Source organism: Phocoena sinus, chromosome 5, assembly GCF_008692025.1.
Source record: "Phocoena sinus isolate mPhoSin1 chromosome 5, mPhoSin1.pri, whole genome shotgun sequence".
NCBI lineage: Eukaryota > Metazoa > Chordata > Mammalia > Artiodactyla > Phocoenidae > Phocoena > Phocoena sinus.
This window is the reverse complement of record NC_045767.1, coordinates 13,490,997-13,517,448: the sequence shown is the minus strand read 5'-3', so window position 1 is coordinate 13,517,448 and position 26,452 is coordinate 13,490,997. Positions and strand designations below refer to the sequence as shown.

The window sequence follows — 26,452 nt, the reverse complement described above, 5'->3', positions numbered from 1 at the left end:
GAATTCTTGCTACAGTTGAGCTGTGCAGCAAGGCTGGGGGCCATAGTTGAGGCCAAGTCCAGAAGAGGATCAGAGGAGTCTAAAGTTTGGTCAAGGAGAGAGTCTTTGTTAGTCCCTGTGAGAATCTTCTGTTGCCAGTGAGTATCCCGGTGCCAGAGAGAGTGTGACATTAAATAGCAAATAGAAAACACTGTGAGGGACTTCCCTGGTGGTGCAGTGGTTAAGAATTCATCTGCAAATGCAGGGGACACGGGTTCAATCCCTGGTCCGGGAAGGTCCCACATGCTGCAGAGCAACTAAGCCCGTGTGCCACAGCTACTGAAGCCCATGAGCCCAGAGCCCATGTTCTGCAACAAGAGAAGCCACCGCAATGAGAAGCCCGCACACCACAACGAAGAGTAGCCTCTGCTCGCCACAACTAGAGAAAGCCTGTGTGCAGTAATGAAGACCCAACGCAGCCAAAAAAAAATCACAGGACTAGTGTGGTCTGTTTGCCTAAAGAATTAAAACAAAAACAAAAACAAAAATGCACTGTGAGAGGTAGAGAAAGAGACAATGGAAGAAAGGGAAAAGCTTTATATGTTAGTACATTTAATGGCATTTTTTTCTTGCTTTTTGAACAAGGGGCTCCACATTTTCATTTTGCACTGGGTGTACAGATTGTGTAGTGAGCCCCGTATATAGCCCAGGTCACATGAATACGCACTCATCCATTTCCTTGGGATTCTATTTCCTCAGGCACAAACATTATGTCTGCCACAATCTGGTTTCCTGATCTCCTTATAAACAAATGCTTGGACAAGGCCAACCGCATATCTCCCAAGAAAGAACTTATTTTTAGGCATGAGGCAGTCGAAATTCAGATTATGGGGGAAAATACTTTCTATCTCTGAAGAGGCATTATCTATCTCTGATAATGAACTCATTTAAATGGTTAAGAAGAACGGTATCATCAGGTTTTACATTTGTGTAACTTACTGGTTCAGGGTTTCCCTTGAGGGATGATGCTATGGTCTGAACGTGTTCCCCCCCCAAATTCAAATCCTAACCCAAATGTGATGGTATTGGTAGGTGGAGTTTGAGGGAGGTGCTTAAATCATGAGAGTGGAGCCCTCATGAATGGGATTAGTGCCCTTATAAAAGAGGCTCCAGAGAGATCCTTAACCTCTTCCACCACTTGAGGACACTGCAAGAAGGCACCAGCTGTGAGCAAGGACATGACCAGGACATGACAAATTGCAGGTTTCCAACTTCAAACACTTGAAGATCCAGCCTCCACCAGTTCCCTGATAGCGAAAGCTTTTGCTGCTATAATTATTATACTAAGATTCTTTGATTTTATCTTCACCAGGCTTTATATATACACCTTATGCCACACTTTTCTGCCTTCTGAACTTGCCCTTCAACAGTTTTCTTCACTTTCTCACTTGTAGAACAGGACAAACTTGACAGGAAAGGTGAGAATGGGGAAATTATTATTGAAAATAAAATTATTTATTGATCTCTTCATTCTGTCTACATTTTAACTATTTATAAAAATACATTATATCTTAGTCTCTGATTAGTAAAACTGGGTAAAAAATGGATTGAAATTCTAATGTTTTCATTCTGAAAAACTACTGCTTTATGAAAACTTCATCTGCACCAGAAGACAGCAGAAGGAATGATTATTCATACTGCAGTCTAATCTTCCCCTTTTCGGGATATTCTACAGAGAACTGCTCCTTGCTACCAATTCATATCCCAACCTTTCCTTTCTTTCTTCTCTACCAAACACTTTCCCATTTTTGCAGGTCTTATTATCTGTTAATATAAACATTTGAGATTTAGAGTTTTTATGCTCGAGAATGACATTTTGTCTGACATTTCATTTAGTTTTTAAGACTTCAAAACCTTAATCTCAGAATGGCGAACAATTTCTTCTAGAGGGCTAACACCAACAGGTGAGAGTGGCTCTGAGTGGCACATCTGAGTTTAGCAAAACAAAATCATGGTAGACTAGTGCTGTCTACCCTGAGCGTGAAATGGGGAGTGATGGCATGGGTGCCACATATTTTCTAACCTTCTTTAGCCCAAAGGGAGGGTAATATGACCTTTTTCAAACACCATGGTGGAAACATCCTGTGGTAGGAATCAATAAATGAAGACCATTTGGATTGAGAAGGTCTTTCAGTGCCTCTAAAATCTCACTATGCCTCCTCAGCTTCTAACTATGTACCCTCATGATTTTGCCTCCTTCTGGTTGGTCACCTTTTGATGATTCTCCTGTTATTATGTATAACCCATGACGGAATGGGTAGTAGAACATCTTATATAAAATGTAATACAAATCTGTCAAATGTGACATTTTTTTGAAATTGGAGTATAGTTGCTTTACAGTATTGTGTTAGTTTATGCTGTACAGAAAAGTGAATCAGCTGTATATATATATATATATCCCCTCTTTTTTGGATTTCCTTCTCATTTAGGTAAATGTGACATTTTAATTGAGTCAATTTGATACATTTAATTAACCCAAGTCCCTCTTCAGGGTTATGTATTTCTCTGGAATTTTGTAGGGGAGGAGAAAGAATAAACAGTGATCAAGACCAGAGGGTCGACTTAACACATGTGTTTGAACATCCTAGACTAGTTATCCTGCTCAAGCTGGTGGCGGGTGACATGGTTAAAGTGGAAGGAAGCAGGGCAAATCAGAAGACCACGATAACTGTAACTTTCATGAAGCAACTGATAGAGGATGGGCTTAGCAGTTTGGGCAAATGAAGCTTGGATTTTGCCTCGCTCTACCTATCTCTGATTACCGATAATGAGCTTCATCATATATAAAATGAAGTTACATATCAAACTGCTCAAATGTCTTGGCTTATCCTTTAGTTGTTAGTTTAATCTATCACGATAGTGATGTTTATTTGACATGAGTTTTCCTAAAATCCGGCATTAATTCTTTTGATTTGGAGAGTGTTTACCAGTCTTCAGGTGGTACAGCTGCAATACAGAGACTGAGTTCTTCCACAGATTTCTGCTAAGCTTAAAGATTTGAGAGGAATGGAGGAAGAAGAGGTCTAGTTTTGCTTAAAGAGACCCCAGGAATAAAAACCTAAGTTAGATTCTCTGCAAGCTGCTTTTGAATTAAGTTCAGTTTCAAGAATTAAACTGGGTCAGATTAACTCTAGAGGACCTCAGGGTTTCTGGGATACCTCAGAATCCCAGAAAGCTACTCATCTTCAGAAGACTCAAACCGGGATGAGCCTGGAAGTTGACCAACCAAATACTGTGGAGAATCCTGACTGTAGAAATCAACTCTAAAATAGCTTTTCACTCTCGAGGCGACCTCAGTCTCCTCCAGGACTAGCACAGGAGCAAGCCAAGAAGTTATTAGATATCCAATTTTGTGTTTTGAGCAACAGATGAGTGTATGTTAAGTTAATGGGCATAGGAAATCCTTTTGGTCATGTTGTCATGGCGCTTCATTTTATATTCTTTGAGTAGGGAAGACTCCAGAAGGAAACTCCTTATAACAAATCACAGTGGCTTCCATGATGGCAGTGATTCTTGAGAAATGTCATGTTGCTTGACACTCAGGCTTTTTTAACTGTGCATCAGAGTTTTTGTGTAAAACAGTGCTGTGAGAATCCTTCCTGCAAAGATGTCTATAAATATTTTCACTTTCTAAAAAAAAAAAAAAAAAAATTTCACTTTCTTGTAAATAATTACTGTGGTTAAAAAAAAAAAAAAAAAAAGACCAACTAGAAAGTACAAGTTCAATGTCCTAAGTTCCTGTGCCCCATCCAAATTTGCTTTACAAAGTCTCTTTGGAAATACCAGGGATATGAACTTAATGGCCTGGGTGGGTTCTTGTATTGTAAGTTTACAAAGCAGTATGCTGAGAAAGCTTAGGGCTTGGAATCACCCAATGTACTTTATACATTTATTTAGAAAAGAATAGTTTCGTTTTAATTATTTATGATAATGGCTCTCAGTATACTAGTAAATGTCCTTGGGTGCATATATTATAAAAGTAATGAAGTCTTTGTAATGTGAGCTTTCTCTGCAGCTCTAAGCTGCCCTGTCTTTGCTAAAGAACCAGGGCAAAAGTGTGTCTGTGTTTTTGTATAAGTGTGTATAAATTACCAGGCTTGAGATTTAGCAAGGTGCTATTGAACTTGATCAAGGATTTCTAAGAACTATTCCTAGGTATACTCACTACCCTCACCCCCATCACCCTCCCTCACAATCATAACATTAGCAACTTGACCAGAAAACATCACCATGAGGGGAATAAGCAGCCCGTCAGAATATTGCTGTTACTGTGTTTCAGTGTTTTTCTTGTTGTTCTTCCTTTGTTGGTACTATCTTCTGGTATTGCAATAAAACACATAGCAAGAAAGAATATAAATCTACTATATTTCCCTCTGGCCTAAGTTATATATGCTGTGGTTTGTGGATAAGTCTTATTATGTCAAGGAAACTTCTTTCTTCTTCGGCTTCTTTCTTCTGCTCCTCTCACCCCAGCTTCTCTGCCTTAGCTTTTCTGGATTAGCTTTCTATTTTTTCTTCACCTCTGGGGACTTCTACACACCAAAAGTGTGGGAGTGTCTACAGAGCAATCAGCATGCATATGTCATCCATTTAGCTAACAATTTGAAAGGCTAAGACCACCAAAATTACAGGTTCTGTTTTATACTTTTTTAGTAGCCCCCATAGTGTCTAGTTAGGGGTTCAACAAATCTTGATGATGATAATGATCCATACTCACATTAGAGTCAATGCAGCAAACCCCTGGCACGCTTTGATTTAACATTTACAGCTTTGCTATATGCAGGTGACCTAAAAAGTGCTGGTGTATTGTTGTCTGCAATCAGAAATCCTATCTCATAAATGTTTTGTGAGAGTTAAATGAGATGATGCCTTGAAAGTACTTTGCAGGAAAGAATCAGCCAACCTCGAAAGCTGGTGGGTGAGATTCACTTAGCTAGTGAACAAACCTAGATGTGTCTTAATTACTGAATGTTGGAGATCTAGAGACGCAAGAAGTCTGTAGATATAGCCTTTAAAATTTTACTATAAAAATATTGTTCCGGGCTTCCCTGGTGGCGCAGTGGTTGAGAGTCCGCCTGCCGATGCAGGGGACACGGGTTCGTGCCCCGGTCCGGGAGGATCCCACATGCCGCGGAGCGGCTGGGCCCGTGAGCCATGGCCGCTGAGCCTGCGCGTCTGGAGCCTGTGCTCTGCAACGGGAGAGGCCACAACAGTGAGAGGCCCGCGTACCGCAAAAAAAAAAAAAAAAAAAAAAAAATTGTTCCATTTAGCCTCACCATCAGTCCATAGGCTCCCAGACAGAGACTGATTATTAAGAAAGCTGTATGTAAGTGCCTCATACTCAAATGAGATTCCAAGCAAATCATCGTCATTCAGACAGGAAAACAGTTCTAGTAATATCAAAAGTATCCTACAAATTAGACATGGCTTCTGTGTGAGTCAAAGAGACTGATTAATTTTGCTTAAAGTTCTGTCTTCAGAAAAAGAGCCTCCTGGACACTGGATTTGTAATAAATGGGTCACCAGTGAATTAGAAGCAATGGCAGAAATCAGATAACCTGGCCATGGGCAAGGGATTGACTCTCGAGAGGCAAATGTAGTACGTGATCCATAAATGGGGAGCAATTTCTAAAACTAATGGCAATGCCACCTGCCCATCAAGGATGGAATGCTAGCTCATGGATGCAGCAGAAAGGACAATGCAAAATGCTTTAATTAACACCTCTGGGCTTCCATGGTGGCCCAGTGGTTAAGAATCCGCCTGCCAACGCAGGGGTCATGGGTTCGAGCCCTGGTCCAGGATGATCCCACATGCCGCGGAACAACTAAGCCCATGCGCCGCAAGTACTGAGCCTGCGCTCTAGAACCCACGAGCCACAGCTACTGAGCCCACATGCTACAACTACTGAAGCCCGTGCGCCTAGAGCCCGTGCTCTGCAACAAAAGAAGCCACCGCAACAAAGAGTAGCCTCCACTGGCCGCAACTAGAGAAAGCCCTCACACAGCAACGAAGACCCAACACAGCCAAAACTAAATAAATTAATTTTTAAAAAGAACACCTCTATTCACAAAGTTTTCTCTCTCCCTTCTTTTTTTTCACAAAATTTTCTCTTTAAATGAAAGGGGACTGTTGCAGTTATGTACTGCCATGTAACAAACGACTCCAAAATTATTGGCTTAAACCACACCATTTTATTTATTTGTTTACAACTTATATTTAAATCCATTAGTTCGTGATGAGATTCCCCCACTTCTTGCCCCAAAATACAGACTCCCAATCTTATTGATTACCTTTGGAAGAAGCTGGGAACCAATTAGCTAATTTAAAATCTGATTAATAGAGAGACAGAATTAAGAACTTATCTTGTCCTTCCCATATGATCTGCATTTCACTATAACTAAATATTTGATAGAGGAAGTGTTTTTTCTACAAAAATTTTCCAGCTAATAAACAAAGAAGCAAAAAGGAAAGTATATCATCATTTGTAGCCCCTATTTAACTACTGATTGTGGGCAATGACCATCAGTGTCTGATAATGTCGTAAGAAGAGACAATCGGACATTATGTGTCTCCTGATACATGCGTGCAACACCATCCATGAAGCCATCTTGCCAACAAAACCACATACATAAACAAAGCCCTGAATCCGCTCAAGACTTTAGATCTAACTAAAATTTCACAGGAAACATAAAAGAGAGTGGAACATATTTTCTGAAAAAACATTATGAGGATACAACCAGCAAAATCTAGACTGTGGGAAACTTAGTAGGTAAAGCAAGTTTCTTCATTTAAAAAACAAATTACAGGGCTTCCCTGGTGGCGCAGTGGTTGAGAGTCCGCCTGCCGATGCACGGGACACAGGTTCGTGCCCCGGTCCGGGAAGATCCCACATGCCGTGGAGCGGCTGGGCCCGTGAGCCATGGCCGTTGAGCCTGCGCAACGGGAGAGGCCACAACAGTGATAGGCCCACATACCGCAAAACAAACAAACAAACAAACAAATTACAAGATAAAGCAGAGGGAGAAGGAAGGGAAACAGAGAGGGCGGGGAGAGAGAATTAAAATACTTATCAAAGAATTGCAATGTATGGACCTTATTTGGTTACTGACACAAACAAATAAATTGCAAAAAAAGAAAAAAATATATAAGACAAGTGAAGATAATCAGGGAAGTGTGAACACCAGCTGGATATTTGATAATATTAAGGGATTATTTTTAATGTTTTTAGGTGTGATAATAGTATTGTAATTATATATATATACATATATATACATAGATATTAGAAAGAGTCCTTATCTTTCAGAGATACATAGTAACATATGTGCAGGTAAATTGATGTACTTTCTAGGATTTCTTCAAAATAATCAGAGGTGGAACAAAATTGGCAATTTATACCTTATGAAGCTAGGCAATAGATACAATGGGAAATTTATACTATTCACTCTATTTGTATGTGTTTGAGAAATCCCACTGTATGTTTTTTAATTAATGGAAACCACTAAAAGAAATGAAACATCATAGCTTCCAAACCAGTATAGAGGGTGAGGGGAGGACACAGAGGACCAGGGGTGAAAAAAAACCAGGAAATATTATCCATCTAATAGAGGTAGGAAAGAAGCAAGGACCAAAGCAGTTGCCCAAACAGTAGTCTCCCAGTAAATGAAGGCTCTTTACTAAGGCTTACACAGCCATGCTTAGACTCCATAAATCTTGCCTCTGTAGTGAAAGTACATTTTGAGCTAGGACACTGAGTTCTAATCCTGACCCTCCCAGCAGTAAGCCATGAAGCTCTCCAGGCTAAATTGTGCATGAATGCTCAGGCTATAAGAACCCAGACATCATTTGGCCATTGGCAGCTTTGTGACGGCTGGGGCTAGAGATTCAGTTTGCGCCACAAAGCAAGCAAAGCCACTGGGTCGCCTGAGGAAGTAACCTGAGCCCTTAGCTCTAACCTGGTGAGCTAACTTTCAACCTGCCCCCTGCTGCTATGGCTATTCAAGCAGAGCCTAAAGCTGTGTGACCTAACAGCCAACCCCTAAGACACTATTCCAAGAGCGTCATCTCTTACAGACTTTTGAAATATGATTTGGCAAGTTTCTAGTAAGAGCGATTTGCAGCCTATGTGAAAGAAAATAAATGTCAAAAGAGGGGGAAATGGGGTTGGAGGCGTGAATACCACAAAGACTGCTGCTGGTGAATACCACAAAGATAGTCTGTATATCTTAGAGACTGTATTTTCAGAGGGCATGGGAATCTTGAAAAAGAAGAAAACCTTTCTTCACTCTCTCAAATGTTGTTGCGAATTTAAGCTCTTTTCTTCTTTGCAGGTTCATCCTTTCAGGTGCTTTCTATTTATTTCCCCACATGTTCTCTGATTTTTTTTTCCTTTTGATTTCACTTTAGAGTAGAATGGTATTTATTGCCATCTCCTAATCACTGCATTTATTCCCAGATTTCTCCCTGGATGTGTGGTTTCCTTATGGCATTTCTCATCTCCATTCCTGTTCCCATTACCTCTTTGTCAAAACTTGCTCTTAAAAAAAACCAAAAATTCTCCTTTTCTTTTTCCTCTGAATCTCTGTACCTTATTCTCTCTGAAACTCTATGGCTTATTCTGTTCTCGCTCTTGTCCCCTCTAGTGCATAAGGCATCCATGAAAGGATTAAGTAGCAAAACTCTCAGAGTAAGGTCAGGATGTGTTGTGATGTGCAAAAGCTTCTGTAGTAACCGTGCTTTATTGGTTGAGGTTGTTGTCCTTTTTATCCTCCTGGGGCATTCACTAGGTATAATGTCTGGATTCTTTGTTCATTTTGCTCTTAAACTCTCGTGGGGCTCTAAAAGTCAGATTGCCTTTTCCTTCCTAACTCGCTTCTCAATTTCAATATCACCTTAAGTGGCATCTGGTTGAGGATGAGAAGAAAGGATTCAGAGAAAGAAAGAGGATGAGAAGAAAATTGACCTATGTTACCTACCAAAACTGACCTTGAACTTTGATAAAGTCATAGCTAACTTTTTCTGTAGGAAATTAGGTATACCAGCACAGGTACTGAATAATATATTTTGATGATGATGGGGATCTAGAGCTGTTCTAAAAAGGGAAAACTGTATAAAAGAAAGTAAAGAAAAAGAAATTGTAAAAAAAAAAAAAAAAAAGTCAAACAAGTCCCAGATAGTAGACCCACAAATTACTTATTTGGGCAGAACTAATAAACTTACTACATCAACACTGTTCTAAGTACTTTATGTATATTTGCTTATACTCTTCTTCACAAACTTATGGGGTAGGTACCATTACTAGCCCAACTCTGCATATGAGAAAACTGAGGCACAGAAAGGTTAAATGTCTTATCTATGGTTATACAACTAGTAAGTGGTAGCTCTGGAATTTGACCCCAAGCAGCCTGGCTACATTGTCCATATAATAAACTGCAGTTGCATTTTGATTTTTTTAATAGAATTTGTAGTTGCCTTCATTAATAAAGATTTAAATGAAGTTTATTTCTCCAATATTTCAGTAGAAAATGAGTCTCAAGATATGGGCAACCTAAAAATTTTGTGTGGACCTGATCAGATTCCAAATCTTTGTTCATATCCATGAGTACAGTTAAGTTAGAGTGTTTAAAAATAAGGCACAAAATTTTCAACAGTAGCATTAAGGGATGTAGGACAAATGTTAAATGATAGTTTTCAGAGAAAAATATTTTATGTGAAAAATTCTAAGTAGAACCATAACAGAACATAACTCAAAATTTCAAAAAAAAAAAGCAAGGAGAGACTCTGTTAAGGTTAAACTCTAAAAGATCAGAATGTATACACTGGATGAAAATAAGTGATTTTAAAACTCAGTATGCAAAATTTAATTTACGGGAATTTTAACACAGAAATATACAGCTGTGACATGGATGTGCTATTTATATATATATCATAGGTAAATTGTCAAGATGATGTAAATCTACCAATGCTAGTGGTAGCAAGGATAAAACTCAGATATATAAACCAAGTTAGGAATTATCTATCACTCAGAGAAAGAATTACCTGCAAAATATAAGATTTTGACTATGAGCTAGAAAAAGGATTTTGAGTCTTACTGTTAGCTCTTACCCCGTGAGGCTACAGAAATCTGTCTCTCTTGTGTTTTTTACAATGAATTATCTGTAACCTTTTAATGGTTGGCAATGAACTTGCTGGGATAGCTGAGTGATTATCAATTCTTTTTTTAAAAAATTTATTTATTTTTGGCTGCATTTGGGTCTTCATTGCTGCGTGCGGGCTTTTTCTAGTTGCAGCGAGCAAGGGCTACTTCTTGCGGTGTGCGGGCTTCTAATTGCGGTGGCTTCTCTTGTTGTGGAGCACGGGCTCTAGGTGCGTGGGCTCAGTAGTTGTGGCTCGCAGGCTCTAGAGCGCAGGCTCAGTAGTTGTGGCGCACAGGCTTAATTGCTCCGCGACATGTGGGATCTTCCCGGACCAGGGCCCGAACCTGTGTCCCCTGCATTGGCATGCGGATTCTTAACCACTGCGCCACCAGGGGAATCCGATTATCGATCCTTACATTACACAGATCAATACTCCATCATTAAACTTAGGACGTAGATTTCAGCTGGCTGGGCGGAGGAAGAAACTGACCAAGTTGCTTTCCCAACATCCTGGTGGCAGGTGGCATAGGAGAGTAAACTGAGATTGTAGCTCATAGTTAAATATCACTTAGACTCGAAATTCAGAAGATCACCAGGACATTGAGGGTGACTTAGACCCACCTCTTCCGTACCTGGTTCCTGGTTCTGCTCTATTCACATCGGTGGGTGCTCTGTGTGGCTTACAGGCCTTGATAACAGACTTGGATCTTCTACCATGGTCTCTTCCTTTCTTTTCTTACTAATATAAGGTTGAATTAGTGGCACCGTGGGACAAAATTTTTTTGATGTATGTGTACAAGCGTGTATGTATGCATGCCTGCTGTTCCCATTCCATATTATAAATATTCAGAAAATTTTCTTTTCTGACCCAACAACTTTAAAAAATTTTAAATAGGTAATTTACATAATTCAATTTAAAATTATATAAAAGTGTATACAGTAAGAAATCTTTCTCCCCTCTCTGTTCTCATTCCAACCAACCCATTCCCATTCCTGCAGACAACCAATGCTATTAGATTTTTTGTACCCTTCCCGAGATATTTTATGTATATAAATTGTATAGATACACTCTTTTTCTTTCCTTTTTCACACAAATGGCAGTCTATTTTATACACGTTTTAGCTTACTTTTTTCAGGCAACAATAAATCTTGATATCTTCTAACATTTTCTCTGGCCTGGCTATCTCTCCTTTCTTTTCCCACTCTCCCATTTGTCTCCCCTAGTATGCATTTACTCTGCACTTTTGTACGCTAGAGACACATTGGTCCATTCACTAATTAGTTGACTTCTTATTGTGCTAAATCTTGTTCGTTTATGCACTTGATGTCCATTTAAATGTAACTCCCCAAATGATATAATATGCACACTTATGTCCTTTTTTGGTACATAGCACCAAGAATAATTATGAGTTTAATGAATATCTTTTTCTGACTTTGACTTCTGATATTTTTGCCACCCACGTAGTGTTTTGAAACCAATTCTACTTTTACTGCTATTCAGTTAAATGCTAGCTTGTTAATAGACAGCATGGATTGGCCAGGTTTTGATAGAAGAGATATAGGACCATTCCTTCATTATGTCAGTATGACAGGAAAACAGATATGAAATAATTATAAACCTGTCAATTCTTTCAAATTGTATCTATAAACAGTACAACCTAAATCAAACTATTAAAATTTTTCAAAGAACTTGATAACCATACCTAAAATTTATATGGAAATGGCATATGAATAGCTAACTAAACTTTTAAAAACAAGAGTTTTTTAACTTTTAAAAACAAGAATTTAGTTTAATATTAAATTAAACTACAAAGACTTAGTAATAAAAACAGGGTAGTATTGGCAAAAGAACAAATTAATGAATGGAACAGAATAGAATAGACAGAGATACACCAATGTGTATATGATAATTATTGCTAATTTTGAGTTACCATAAAACAGTGAAGAGAAGGTAATTTAGTAGATGGTTGTGGGAAAATTTACTCATTATATAAGAAAAAAATATAACTGGATACCTGCCTAAAGCCACACCTGGATTAAAAACCTAAACATGAAAGTTGAAATTATAAAATTAATAAAAGAAAATATAGAAAACTATTTGTGACCTAGAGGGAGGAAATAACTTCTTTTTTATTCTGAAAAATTTCATATATGTCAAAAGTAGAGAGAATAGAACAAAGAGTTTCCATATAGCCATCACTCAGATTTTAAAAGTAGTAAGATTTTGTCATGTTTGCTTCTTCTATCCATATTTCATTAATTTTTTTTTTACTTTGTCAAAATATCTTAAAGCAAATCCAAGATTTCATATAATTTCATCCTATATAGTATACAGTACACTCTTAAAAATATGGACACATCTTCTATATGTATCCACAATGCCATGGTTGCACCTGTAAAAGATAACTATATATATATATGTATATATTTTGGCCATGCTGCGAGGCTTCTCTGATCTTAGTTCCCTGACCAGGGATTGAACCCAGGCCCCGACAGTGAAAGTGCCAAGTCCTAACCACTGGATCTCCAGGGAATTCCCAAGATAACAATAATTAAGTAAGGGCTTTTTAAACAATCAAAATTATTCACATTAAGTACATTAGAATAGTTTCCTGGGGTGGGGGAGGAAAGGAAAAATGGGAATGGAGTATGGAGACAAAAGAGAATAAATAAGTAGAATAAGTGCAAAAACTTGCCTATACTAGTGATGATAATATATCATGGGCTGAGGATTATAGCTAACTCTCTTCTATGCCCAGGCAGGGGCAGGGGTGGGAGGTAAAGAGCTGAGACCGTTTATATCCTTGGATGAGCCTAAAATAACAAGCACTTTCATCACAGGATTTGAGAAACTAGACACAAATATCTGAACAAATATTTCTCCCACTCCCTGAATCTCAATATTAGAGGCTGACTATAAAAGGTTCTTTCTTAGACTGAAAAGGGGTCATGAAGTGCTCAGAAAACAAACCAAACCAAAACACCCTATTGAGGGGGAATGTCAAAGGGTCACAGGAGCCAACGAAAGAGCTCCCAGTAGCCAAAGTTGGAACAATTCAAGTAACTAAATAATAAGGTACAGTACCTTGGATTATAGCCTGACATATAAATATCCATGAGTTCATACTAATATAAATAAATTATTGAATAAATTAATAAAAGGGAAAGAAGAGAAAAATGTCTCGTGCCGAAGAATTCCCGATAATTTATGTACATGTTCCACCCACAATAAGGGGGTACATAATGCTGCATTCCTTAAGTGTGGGCTTCACATAATGACTTCCTTCCCAAGAGGGCAGTATGGGAAAGGGAGAAAGGAGAAAAGGGTAACTTTACAGTGGAGGAACCTGATAGACGCTATCTCAGCCAGGTGATCAAAGGCAACATCAAGAGCCATAAATCACGTTGATAGTATGTACTCTGGATATGATGTGATGAAAACATCACTATACCCCAATGAACTTCTCCCCAACACCCCATAACCCCAGGCTAATCATGAGAAAAACATCAGACAAATTCCAGTAGAAGAGCATCCTGCAATATACCTGACCAGTACTCCCTGAAACTGTTAAGGTCATCACAAAGAAAGTCTGAGAAGCTCTTACGGCCAAGAGGTGGCTAAGGAGACATGACAAATAATGTAACGTGGTATCCTGGAACCAAAAAAAGGCCATTAGGTAAAAACTAAGGATATCTAAATAAAATGGGCTTCAGATATTAATAATGTACCATACTAACGTAAGATGTCAATAACTGGGGAAACTTGGGGGTTGGGTGGAGTGGGGATGTAATATACAAACCCTCTGTCTCCATTCTTCTGTAAATCTAAAACTGTTCTTTAAAAAATGGTCATGAAGTCAGTGGTTAATGGAATACATGGTAAAATTTTCCTTTTCTCCATTCCAGCTGGGAAAGATGTGTCTGTTTGTTTTATTATTCTTATTTTTTGTTTTTGCTAAACACAGAAGAGATCTTTGCTCAGAGACATAGGAAGTGCTTTTCTTCTCCCACTTTTGGGGTTATGAGTGAGCTTGCCAATGTTGAAGGCAGATGCCTTAGAACACTTGAGTAGATAATATAACTATATAATTAGTTGGAACTTGGAGAGATTCCCAAGACAGCTGAGAAATGGCCAGTAGTGTACACTGATGGCTTCTTAACGTTAGAACAGGGGACTCATTCCTTTGCAATCCTCGAAGTTCAACCACATGCAGTTAGAATGATAGTTTCAACCAATCTGAAGTAACATAAGTGATTCTAATCATAGGATCTCTGAGCAAAGTGTTCAGACAGGATTACCTGTTGGGGCTTTCATCTCCTACTCCTAGCATGGTGGCTGGCACTCAGTAGGTACTTAACAAATGTTCATGAAATACATGGTAATGTGCTCCAAGCGTTCAGTGCAGTATTACAATATTTTACATATGGTTCTAATAAAGTAAAGAGCTGTATAGCCTGGCTGGCAAAATGTTATAATTATCGCCTGAAAAAACATTTATTAAATATCTTCTAATTCATGGAATTTATCTTTTATTAGTTCATCTACTATCAGTTTCAAATCTCTGAATAGCAGAACTGTGTCTTTTATTATGGGAAATGTTGTACCGTATGTCACTTGAAAGGGATTTTTCCCTAAATATTTATTAATGTGCTAGCGTGCACTCAAAACTGGCCTATCAGGAATGGTTAATGTTTTCCTCATGAGGACTCTTGACGCAGTTGAACGTTATAATTTTTGTGTGTATTTTTATTAGCTCAGAACCTTGCCAGTTCACTCATGCTAATATGCAATTCCTGTAATTATCACACAGAAAAAAAAGTTAATGGGGCAAATTAACCCCATTTCTCAATGCAGGCTTAATAGGAAAAAGTTATTTTGAAAGCTCAGTGGTTTATAAGCACTGCTTTACAAAACACACTGTAACACGCTTCTACTTCGAGATACAGCCTTAAGTAGTTAAACAAGTTCACTGATATTAAGTGGGTATATTTCCATCCTTTATTTTTCCCTATTGACTTCATTACTTAAGATATATCTGACTAGATGCTGGCAAAGGACCTCCTGGAAGCATGCAGCCATGGTGGAGGGGAGTGGAGGGAACTCCCTATTTGGGGAGGAGAGTGGATCTTTGGAGATAAGTGTGATCGAACAGCTAGCTCTTATGGAATATCGTTGAGAGAGTAATAATTGGTTTTAATCAGGGATTATGCAGTGAATCTGTGGATTGAAAGTGACTAATAACTGCTTAATATAATCTAAGACTCAGAAAGATCCATGATAAAATAACTACAAAGAAGTAGAATCAAAACACATTCCTGGATGTTTTAATCATTGAAGTTGGAACAAAAGGGATAACCAGGAAATCTTATTTCTAAAATAAAGCCTTCCAGGAGTCAGTGAGTGGAGACCAAAGCAGACTTTTAGAAGAACTAACTTCAAAAGACATTCTCTATATTATAAGGGTCCAATTGTTAAAGTAAAATGATCAAGACCTCCCGGAGATTCTAGGTCATGACTAAACCATCACCATCGACTCGGACATTTCTAGAGACCTAGCACTCTTCCACCCTCCGCTCCACTCACGGCCCAGGCTGGGCACTGAAGTTCTCCATCATTCGGTTGGACAGTGCTACAGGACAGGCCTCCAAACACAGAGCTTCCTGGGCACTGCAGTACACTGGAAAGGCTCTAGTAAGAGCGGGTAAGTGCAGCCTGAGTGTCTGGTGAGATCAAACCTGAAGAGAGAGCGAGATAAGGAGAGAGTTGAGTCATTAGTCAATTCTTTTAACTAACTCTCTGAAGTTGGCTGGCTTCACACTAGACCTGGTGATTAATGGTAGAGAGATAGCTCTTACAATTCAACTTCTGTAAGTAGGAAGAAATTTAAAGCTTCCCCTGAGCATTCGCTTCCTCTTTAACTGCTTCAAAACAAATCTCAGTGTCTCTAGGCTAATGCCACTTCTCATTTTGCACATAGCCCTTGTTGGGGAAGAGGGAGCAGGCCAGCCGTCCCCTACTGGACAGTGACCCATGGTTCTCTGCCTTTTCACAGCAATCTCCCAAAGGGAGAAACAGAGTCATGACATCAAGGGACAAAATGGCAGCCCTGAGAGGTCATTCCACTGTCAGAAAGCACACACAAGCTATTATTCTGAAGAGGGGAAAACTACTTACAGTTTTCCAAGTGGGTAGTCTGGAGTTTGCTATAGAAGTGCTTTTTAGTTCAATGATCCCTTGCAGAAAAGTATGTAGATAAAAGTTAAGAAGATTCAATATGGAGAATAATTTTTTTCTGGCTTTGAAAATTTTTCTAACACATAAGCACGACTCTTAGTTGCAGAGACTCAGTTACTCAGTTATCAAAGATGATATGGATAAGGTGACCAGACCCACCATCTACCCGGCTGCACAGAAATCTAGGATTCATGCTGTTTCCTCTCTTCTCATACCCAATGTGTTAGTTTCATTAATTCTCCTTTCAAAATATTTTAATTCATCCAATTTTCTCCATTCTCATGACAGCATTTTAGTTTAAATCAGTCATGTCTCCCCTGAACTATTACAATAACCTGTTTAATAGAACTCACTCTTGCTTCTCTACAATCTATCTCATGGCAGCCAGAGAGATCTTTTTTAAACATTTGTGAGATCATACTATTCATGAAATCATGTCATCTTCAATGGCTTCCTTCCAGGGCTGTAGATGATCTAGCCCTTCCCTACCTTCCAACTTCATTTCCTCTTACGTTCTGTCCTAATACCACTGGCCTGTTTGGGGTTCCTTGACTAAGACAACCTCTTATCTGCCTCAGAGACTTTGCCTTCATTTCCTCCGGCTGTAATGCTGACCTCCTTGTGACTGGTTCTTTCCTGTCTTCTAGGTCTTAGCATAAATGTCACCTCCACAGATAAGATCTCCCCAACCTGTCCCCTTCCCTTGTTATTCTCCCTTTATTAATATCCTCTGCTTATTTTGTTCACAGCACTTATAATCTGAAATTGTCCTATTTATTTATTAATGTATATACTTACTCTTTTTTTTAACCTTTTAAAAAATAATTTTATTTATTTATTTTTGGCTGCGTTGGGTCTTCGTTGCTGCGTGTGGGCTTTCTCTAGTTGCTTAAAGGGTGGGCTGCTCTTCATTGCAGTGCAAGGGCTTCTCATTGCGGTGGCTTCTCTTGTTGCGGAGCACGGGCTCTAGGCATGAGGGCTTCCGTAGTTGTGGCACACAGGCTCAGTAGTTGTGGCACTCGGGCTTAGTTGCTCCGCGGTATGTGAGATCTTCCCAGACCAGGGCACGAACCCGTGTCCCCTGCATTGGCAGGCGGCTTCTTAACCACTGTGCCACCAGGGAAGTCCATCTGCAACTTTTAATTCATGGAAAATTTCAAGCATTGTATATACTTACTCTTGATCTCTTCTCTCCCACAATAGAATCTAAGCTTTTCCAGGGTAGGAACCATGCTTGTCTTTGTGACATCACTGTATCTACAATACTTAGAACAGTGCCTAGAACGTAGTAAATATTCAGTGGATATTTGTGAAATGAATGAAGAAAGAAAGGTCACCTAGAGCAGGGGTTGGCAAAATTTTTCTGTAAAGAGCCAGAGAGTAAATATTTTAGCATTTGTCATTTACAGTCTGTGTTGCGTATTCTTCTTCATGTAAAGACCATTCTTCACTCTTACAAAAGCAGACCACAAGCTGGATGTGGCCCAAGGGCTATGGTTGCCAAGCCCTGATCTAGATCAAAAGAGAAATTTATCCATGACCCTAGTTACCTCTAATGTCCAACTTTTGTGTACTTGTCTGAGTTCTAGGGTGTAGTAGATAAACTGGAGTAGTTATGTCAGCTGTTACCTCCTTGTCTAAGACCCCTTCTTAGTGAACCTGTTCCACCCACAGTTCCTGGAGAGGAATAGCTTTATATGCTACCTGATTTCCTCTACACCTCCTACTTCCTACTCATGGCTGATTGTAACTAGAGCTGAACTCTACCCTAATCAGATGATGATGTCTCTATGGAATTTGGAATTGGGCCACTAAAATTGAACCAATTAGATGCCAATGGGCTCTTGACATAAAATAGTAGGGTAGATCCGTGACAAACCAAAGCCAAATGTAAGCTCATATTTTCAGGGAATAGAGATACCACAATAAAAAGGAGGTCAGACTACTAAAGACACTGAAGGAGATATACAGGTAGAAGCACAGACCTGAAGCCCCAGGGTCCTGAGAAGAAAGGAGTAGCCTTGGGTCCTGAACATCCAGTTCCATGTCCCATGTGGTCTAGGTGTGCTTTGCTTTTGTCCTTGGATATCTGTGAAGTGGTCTGTTGTTATCTCTCCTTAACTGACCTAATTTAAGAGAGCTTCTATTCCTGACAATGAGGCTGGGTGTTTCAAGTTACTATCAAAGCTATCGATCAATACACACATATTTAACAGATGTCTGCTATGTTTAGGATATCTGATAGACATCATGAGAGCAAACACATATGTACAAGAAATTGTTATAGCCTTCAGGGTAAATCTAGTTGAGGGATGAAACCGAGATATATGAAATAATAATTAACAGCGTAAGGCCGTGTACAGTTAAACACCTCATGACAGGATTCTATCTACGTGTCCAAGACTTTTTAAAAATCAATTTTAATGGTATTTAAAGCAAAATGAAAATGGATGCTGATGAAATAATACTGTTTCAAAAGAATTACACAACAGTGCATTCTGACAAATAAAATTGCTTTTTATCAAGAATTGTACTTTTGTCTAATTATTTAAGGCACATTTTAGCAGAATTTCGAAACTGCTAACCCTTAGTCAAATCTATCCAGATTAACTGAGAATAAACCATTCCTGTGCTCTTTCTGAAAGAGATAACAACTATCCCCAGACTATCTAAAAAGTGTTTGGTCTTAACTACAAAGGTTAGATAAAGTCCTGGGTGTGTTCAAAGCGAACTCTTGGGTATTTTATCAATACAGGCATCAGGTTACCAATTGCTTTAAAAATGCACTCCCTGATATTGTCTCTATGCTGACAGAATATTCACTCAGAAAAACAGCCTCTAGAGACCTGTGTCTGATATGAGTGCATATAGGAATTATTTTTTCCTGAACCAAGATTTGTAGAAGTACCATCTTCTAGGCATGCTACCTACAAGATCTACTCAGTCCGAAGTGGAAATAAACTCTATAAAGGCAACAAGTTTATCAGGATTTTATTTTTTTCACGTCTTTATTGGAGTAGAATTGCTTTACAATGGTGTGTCAGTTTCTGCTTTATAACAAAGTGAATCAGCTCTACATATACGTATATCCCCATATCTCTTCCCTCTTGCGTCTCCCTCCCTCCCTCCCTCCCTATCCCACCTGTCTAGGTGGTCACAAAGCCCCGAGCTGATCTCCCTGTGCTATGCGGCTGCTTCCCACCAGCTATCTATTTTACAGTTGGTAGTATACATAAGTCCATGCCACTCTCTCACTTTGTCTCACCTTACCCTTCCCCCTCCCCATATCCTCAAGTCCATTCTCTAGTAGGTCTATCAGGATTTTTTTAAAGTAAGTTTTTATCAAAGCCTTGTTTTAAAAGGAAATAAAGATGGGAAATGGGGAGTAATAAAATAAGTTTTCTGTCATATCAATGCACAGAAATTCAGCATAGGTACCATAATCTACTACTTAGACCCCAACGGTTTTTCTTCATCCATGGAGTATATACACTTGATACAAAACAGGGTATGAGTCAGTAATTGATTTGTGTTCATGTACCAATGCTGAGAGTACTATACCAGTTACCTAACCAGTGGTTGTCCAACTTGAGTGTGGATCAGAATCACTTGGGGGCGTGTTGAAACAGATTTACTGGGCCCCACTCTCAGAGTTTCTGATTTAGGAGGTGGGCCTGAGAATCTGCATTTCTAACAAGTTCCTAGCTGATACTGATGCTGCTGGTCTGGCAGACCACACTGAGAAGCAATGAACTGACAACAATCACATAGGCTTTGGCCCGATCACTAGCCTGGACTTCCCTGCTGGACATACCTAGAGAGTCCACTAGAACTATATGAAGAAACAGACTGAGGTGGTTTCCGTATGAATTCTGTTGCTCAAAAGTCATACAGCGGTTTGGCGGATTCTGTCTGGAATTCTGATTCATTTTTAATTCCCTCATTTTCACATAAGGCCCAATGCCAGCTGATAGTGGTGGCTTAGGTAAAGAGGCACACGTAGCAGGCTCCAATGAGATTCACCAGCAAGGAACCACAGCAGAAAATCTTCTCACCAAAGACGTTCACACTGATGGCTCCAGTGACAGTGCTGGGCCAGTCCAGTTTTGGTGTTTGGAAAGGACTGTCCAGAGAAATGGAGTACTGACACATGCTGCAACATGGATGAACCTTGAAAACATTATGCTAAGAGAGAGAGACCAGTCCTCAAAGACCACGTATTGTATCATTCTATTCACATGAAAGTCCAGAACAGGGAAGTCTACAGAGACAGAAAGTAGATTAGTAGTTTTAGGGCGGATGGGGAAAGGGACAAGTGTGGGTGTGGGGAAGATTAGCCCAAGGGTACAAGGTGTCTTTTTGAGGTGATGCAAATGTTCTAAAATTGTGGTGATGGCTGTACACATCTGTGCATATACTAAAACCCATTGAATTGTACGCTTTAAATGGGTGAATGGTATGGTCTGTGATTTACATCTCAATGAAGCTGTTAAGAAAAAAAAAAGGACTGTCCGCTGACAGTTTGTTCATCCTCATACCATGCTCACCGTCCTCCTACTGTCCAGAAAGCTTTCCTTCGTACTTGTGCCTGCACAGACTGTCTCAAAAAAATGGCAAGGTGCTAATATTAGTGGCCATTTCTAAAAGGAAAGAAGGGATTCCCAAAATATAATTAAGTCTTTGTTACCTATTATTTTTATCCAAAGTGGAAGAAAAAAGGTTATGAGAAAGAACAAAAGAGGACTTGCCTGACGGTCCAGTGGTTAAGACACCACTCTTGCATCGCAGGGGGCACAGGTTCGATCCCTGGTCAGAGAACTAAGATCCTGCATGCCGGATGGCACAGCCAAAAAAAAGAAAAAAAGAAAAAGCACAAAATGTGTAAGACTGACAGAACAGTTTTCTGGTTTCTTTGGAAGGTGGTTTGTAAAATTAAAATTAAGTGTTCCAAGTGTGAGAATTAGGAAGAAACCACTGAGGCCTCCACTCCAGGAAACACAGTTTGAAGGGGACCATGAGACTTGGGCTCCAGAAAGCATCTTTATACATCCCACAGTATAGAGATGGTATTAAGAAATGAAATAACATTTCCTCTCAAGGGCTATATGAAGAAGCTTGTGTGTGAAGGAAAATGCCCTGAAAAGTCCAGGCCTTGGACACACACACACACACACACACACACACAACACACACACACACAAAGCAAATGGTTCAGAAAATGAAACTCATCCCAGAAGCAAATTACCTAGAGTTAATTCATTAATATGTTTGCAAAATATTTTCTGAGCACATATAATAGCCCCCAACACTGTAGTCAGCCATTGCCCTGCGCTCAAATAATACAAAGAAAAGAGAGGCTGCCCCAGTCCTCAAGGAGCTTATTGTCTAGGGGGAAACTCAATAAACCAGTGGTCCCAGTACTTTCTGGTGTCCACTTTGATAAATCATGCTTTGGAAGCACAGAGAGGGACAGGTAAATTACACTGTGGGCTGAGAGAGCTTCCTGTAGAAAACGACCCTTGATCTGAGTTTTAAAGGAAAAGTAGAAGTTAGCTAGCTAGAGGATGAAGGAATAGGATGTGACAGTGGGGACTTAGGAGCAGATTAGGAAGCTCAGCTTTGGAAGGCACTGTTGGCAGTGGCTTGGCTCCTTCATGGTCCCAGAACATGCAGAACACGTCTACCATGGTTCTAGCTTTCCCTGGGTAACCTTGACCCTTGGGGGTCTGGTGACATCGCTTCCTCCTTTCATTCCTCCACGCCCAGAACTTGCCATTGGTGGTGGCTTGCCATGGCTGCTCACTTCTGCTTTCCTCACCATCCTGATTGACTTAGCTCTTCCATCACCTGTGTAACCAATCCACTGTAATAAATGTCTTCTGCTCCAAAGACCAAAAAAAAAAAAAAAAGGTGGGAAGGGATGGAAACAACAGGCAGTATCATTTCTGATAGGAAACTGCAATTACCTGTGAATGGCTGGGGTGAACAGATGTATGAGAGGAGAGGAGTGGGAAGCAGCCACACAGCACAGGGAGATCAGCTCGGTGCTTTGTGACCACCTAGAGGGGTGGCATAGGGAGGGAAGGAGGGTGGGAGACAGAAGAGGGAAGAGATATGGGAACATATGTTTATGTATAACTGATTCACTTTGTTATAAAGCAGAAACCAACACACCATTGTAAAGCAATTATACTCCAATAAAGATGCTAAAAAAAAAACAAAAAAAAACCCAAGAGAAGTAGGGTGTTAGGTGCTAAACTGAAAGCAACAGGGAGCCATTGATGGATTAAGTAGGAGTCTGATTAGCATTTAGTAAGATCACCTTGGTAGCAATGCAGAGAATGGGTTTATTGGGGTTGGCCACGCTCAGCTTAGCAGTAGAAAGACTATTTAGGAAACCGTTTCAATAACCTAGTGAAAGATGATACTGGCACGGACTAGGCAGCAGTTCTCCAACATTTTGTTCTCAGGAGCCCTGTAGACTCTTGAAAATTATTAAAGGCTCCAAGATAGCTGACTTAGTTCTCCACAGCACATGCAGACACAACAAGGTGATAGAAAAGAGATTACCTGCTGATGAATATTTCTGTTTAAGAGCCAGGATAACTTCTCAAAAAATCTCAGCTGACTCTCTTCCAGTACTTAAACTAGTCACTGAAAAGAGGGGGCAGGGTAAGCATTATGCCTGGTTTGAACCAATCATGATTCTGTCTCTGGGGCCAGACTGGATCCAGCCTCCTCTGAAGCTTATAGAGGCACCTACTAGCAAGGAAGGCAGTAGAAAGGGTAAGTGCCATTAGGGCGGCAACTATTGGTGGCAGTCATAGGATTCATCAGGGTAGAAGTTGTCAGTTAAAAGTGCCATGTCTACTGATGATTAACCAGAGAGGTAGTGAAGTAAGAAGAGCTGAGACCTGAGGACTGGACTGTAAGGAACACTGACACTTAAAGGGATGAGCAAAGGAAAAGGAAGCTCTGAAAGAAACTCTGGGGCAGAAGGGACAGTGGTTAGAATGGTGCGGCTCTAAGTCAGACTGCTGGAGTTGAGCGTTACGAACGCTATTAGCTGTCTGGTCTTGAGAAAATCACTTAGATGTTTTAAACCTAAGTTTTCTCATCTATAAGATGATGGAAATAATTATGCTATTTCATTAAGTGCTATTAAGAGGGAGTTAAATACAGTAATTGTGTAGTTGGCACAGAACCTTAATAAATGAGGGCTATTGTCTTATTAGTGTTAGTATTAATGAGGATCTGCTTCAGAGATGGAAAGATAATCAGATGTAACAGAAGCCAGGAGAGAAGAGAATTTTTTAACTATCTCCAGCGGTAAATACTGAAAAGAAGTCGTTTAAGGTAAGAACTGTCAAGAGATAGTTGTCCTCTTCACATTTTTAGCATCTACTATTGGCTTATATTAAACTAGCAGTCAACCAAATAAGATGTTTTTAGACAAACTCCAGCCAAACTAGGGCTCCTTCTTTCTGTACCTGTGTAGCTGACCGCAAGATTTAGTTTATCCACTACATTGTATCTAACCCTTGGTTTTAATCCAGTGTTCTAGCCTGACAAGACTAATTTGAATCTTTGATCTATTTGCTTACATCAGATGGCATTTCCAATGTCAATGTCATCTGCATATTTGCTGTGTATATCTTGAATATTTTTATCTATTTTAACAGTTAAGTGGTAAGAATATTTAAAAGGGAAGTTACTTTTCTCTAAGCTTCATTCAGTTTCCTCATCAGTAAAATGAGTATAATTATATTTATTTCACATAGGGTTGCGATAAATAAGTAAATCCCTGAACGTGCCTAGTACTGTGTGTAGCGCAAAGAAGATCTTCCTGCGTTCTTCCTGGTTCCCTCCTTTCTTCTCCCCTGCATCACTTTTTCCTTTTTCTCTCCTTTCTTTTAAAATTTCTTTAAAACTTTGTTTTAACATACTGCCTTGCTTACAAAGAGAAACTACGTGTAGAATAGGACAGTGTTTTGAGATCCAATTGGCTAGAATAAACTGAATTTCATGCTTTGAATTGGTGACAGCTCCCTTAAGTAAATATAAAGGCATAAATATATTTCTGTCTCCTTTTCTCATGATCCCCTAATCCCTACTTACACACTCCACCTCCCATCACCTCCTCCCACATCCCCTCTAGCCCCTCCAAGCAGATCATAGTCACTTCACTGCTAAAAGAAATATATTTACTGAGTATCTACAATGTGAACAGCCTCAGGTTAGGACTGAAGTTAAGATACTAGAAGCCAAAAACAATCTTTCTGCCTTTTAGGACCTAATGAACTCTGAGTATCTGGGTTTAATCCCCTTAGAGTCTCTCCATTCTCCTGTAAATCAACCACCTCATGGTAACACCTGGGGGAAAGGAAGAAAGAAGACCCCTTGTGGATTTTTGCCCTCTCTCCCAGGTAATATGTACATTTTATACGCGTATTCTTTCATGCTTCCAACAAATATTTCTGAAACTTCTATTATGTGCCAGGCATGATTATAAATACTAAGGATATGTGGAGAACAAGGCAGGCAATGTCCCTGTTCTCACGGGATTTACAGTCTAGAGGGGGGAGACAGACAATAAACACAAAGAAAAATGCTTGAACAGGACAGTATTGGACATAAATGTGATATAGAACATTTGAACAAGTGACATGCTCCAGAGTGGCTCATTTAGGTTGGGTGGGCAGGAAAAGTCCCTCTAAGCAGGTGACATTTCAGCTGAGACCTGAATCACAAGAACCAGTTACACTAAGATCTAAAGAACATTCCAGACAGGAGAAATACTAGTACAAAGCCCCTGAGGTAGGGATAAAATCGCTGTGTTCACAGGGCTGAAAGGAGGCCAGCGTGGCTGGATTACAGCACCCAACGGGGAGAGTGGCATGAGATAAAGTGGGAGAGCCACAGGCCAGGTCACCAGGCAAGGCCTTGCAAACCTGGAGGCCTGTTAGAATGTCCTGGGGAGCTTTAAAAACTATGTGGACCCTCCTCTAGAGATTCTGATTCACTTGATCTGAGGTGGAGCCCAAGCAACAAAAGTTCCCAGGGGATTCCTCTGTGCAGCCAGGGTTGAGAATCAGTGATGTCTGTGTTTCACAAGCTGTGGTAGGGAGTTTGTATTTTCTCCTAAGTGGAATGGGAAGTCACTGAAGGGTATTAAGCAGAGGAGAGATGGGATTTGAGTAATTTATTTAAAAGATCCCTCTAGCTTCTATCTGGAGAATGGATTTAGTGGATCAAGAGAGGAAGCAGGTGATTGTTGTCTTTTTGTGGACATATGCTTTCATTTCTCCTGGGTAAATACCTCGGAATGGAATTGCTGGAAATAACCCAAATGTCAATCAAAAGTTGAATGGAGAAACAAACTGTGATATGTTCATACAAATAAAATACTACTCAGCAATAAAAACAATGGCTGATACACGCAATAACATAGATGAATCTCAAAACCATTGTGTTGAACAAAATCAGGCAGACACAAAAGCTTGTATACTATACTAACCCTCTTATGAGGAATAACAATCAGAAATGGTTACCTCTAGGGGTAGAGACTGACTGGAAGGGGGTTAGTAGGGAATTTATGAGGGTAATGATAATGTACTTCATCTTGATTACATGAGTATACACGTTTATCAAAACTCATTTGAACTGTACACTTAGAATCTGTACATTTCATCGTATGTGGATTTTACCTCAATTCAAAACATGAAAAAGGACTCACACAAAGACCTGTACATGAATGTGTATGTAGAAAAGCAACAGGGGTTACAGTTAGGAGGAGCTCTGCAGTGTCCTGGTGAAAGATGATGGCATAGTCTAGGCTAAGGAGATGGAGATGAAAGATTGGAGATGGTGTGGAGATAGGATATGGAGATGAAGAGAAGTCAACAAATTCAGGATAAACTCTGGAGGTAGAAGCTGAGGGAACCCCATTGTTGATTGTGTGAGAAGAAGAGAGGAATCAAGAATGACTTTTAGGTTTTTCCTATAAGCATCTGGATGGGTGATGCTGTCATTTACGGAGCTGCG

The 26,452-nt window shown here is 39.7% G+C and overlaps 1 protein-coding gene across 1 annotated transcript in view; it reads left to right on the top strand.

Annotated features, from left to right (window-relative positions):
• The window catches only part of JADE1 (jade family PHD finger 1), a 214,966-nt gene that overhangs the window by 111,746 nt on the left and 76,768 nt on the right, over positions 1-26,452 (top strand). The window lies entirely within an intron of this gene.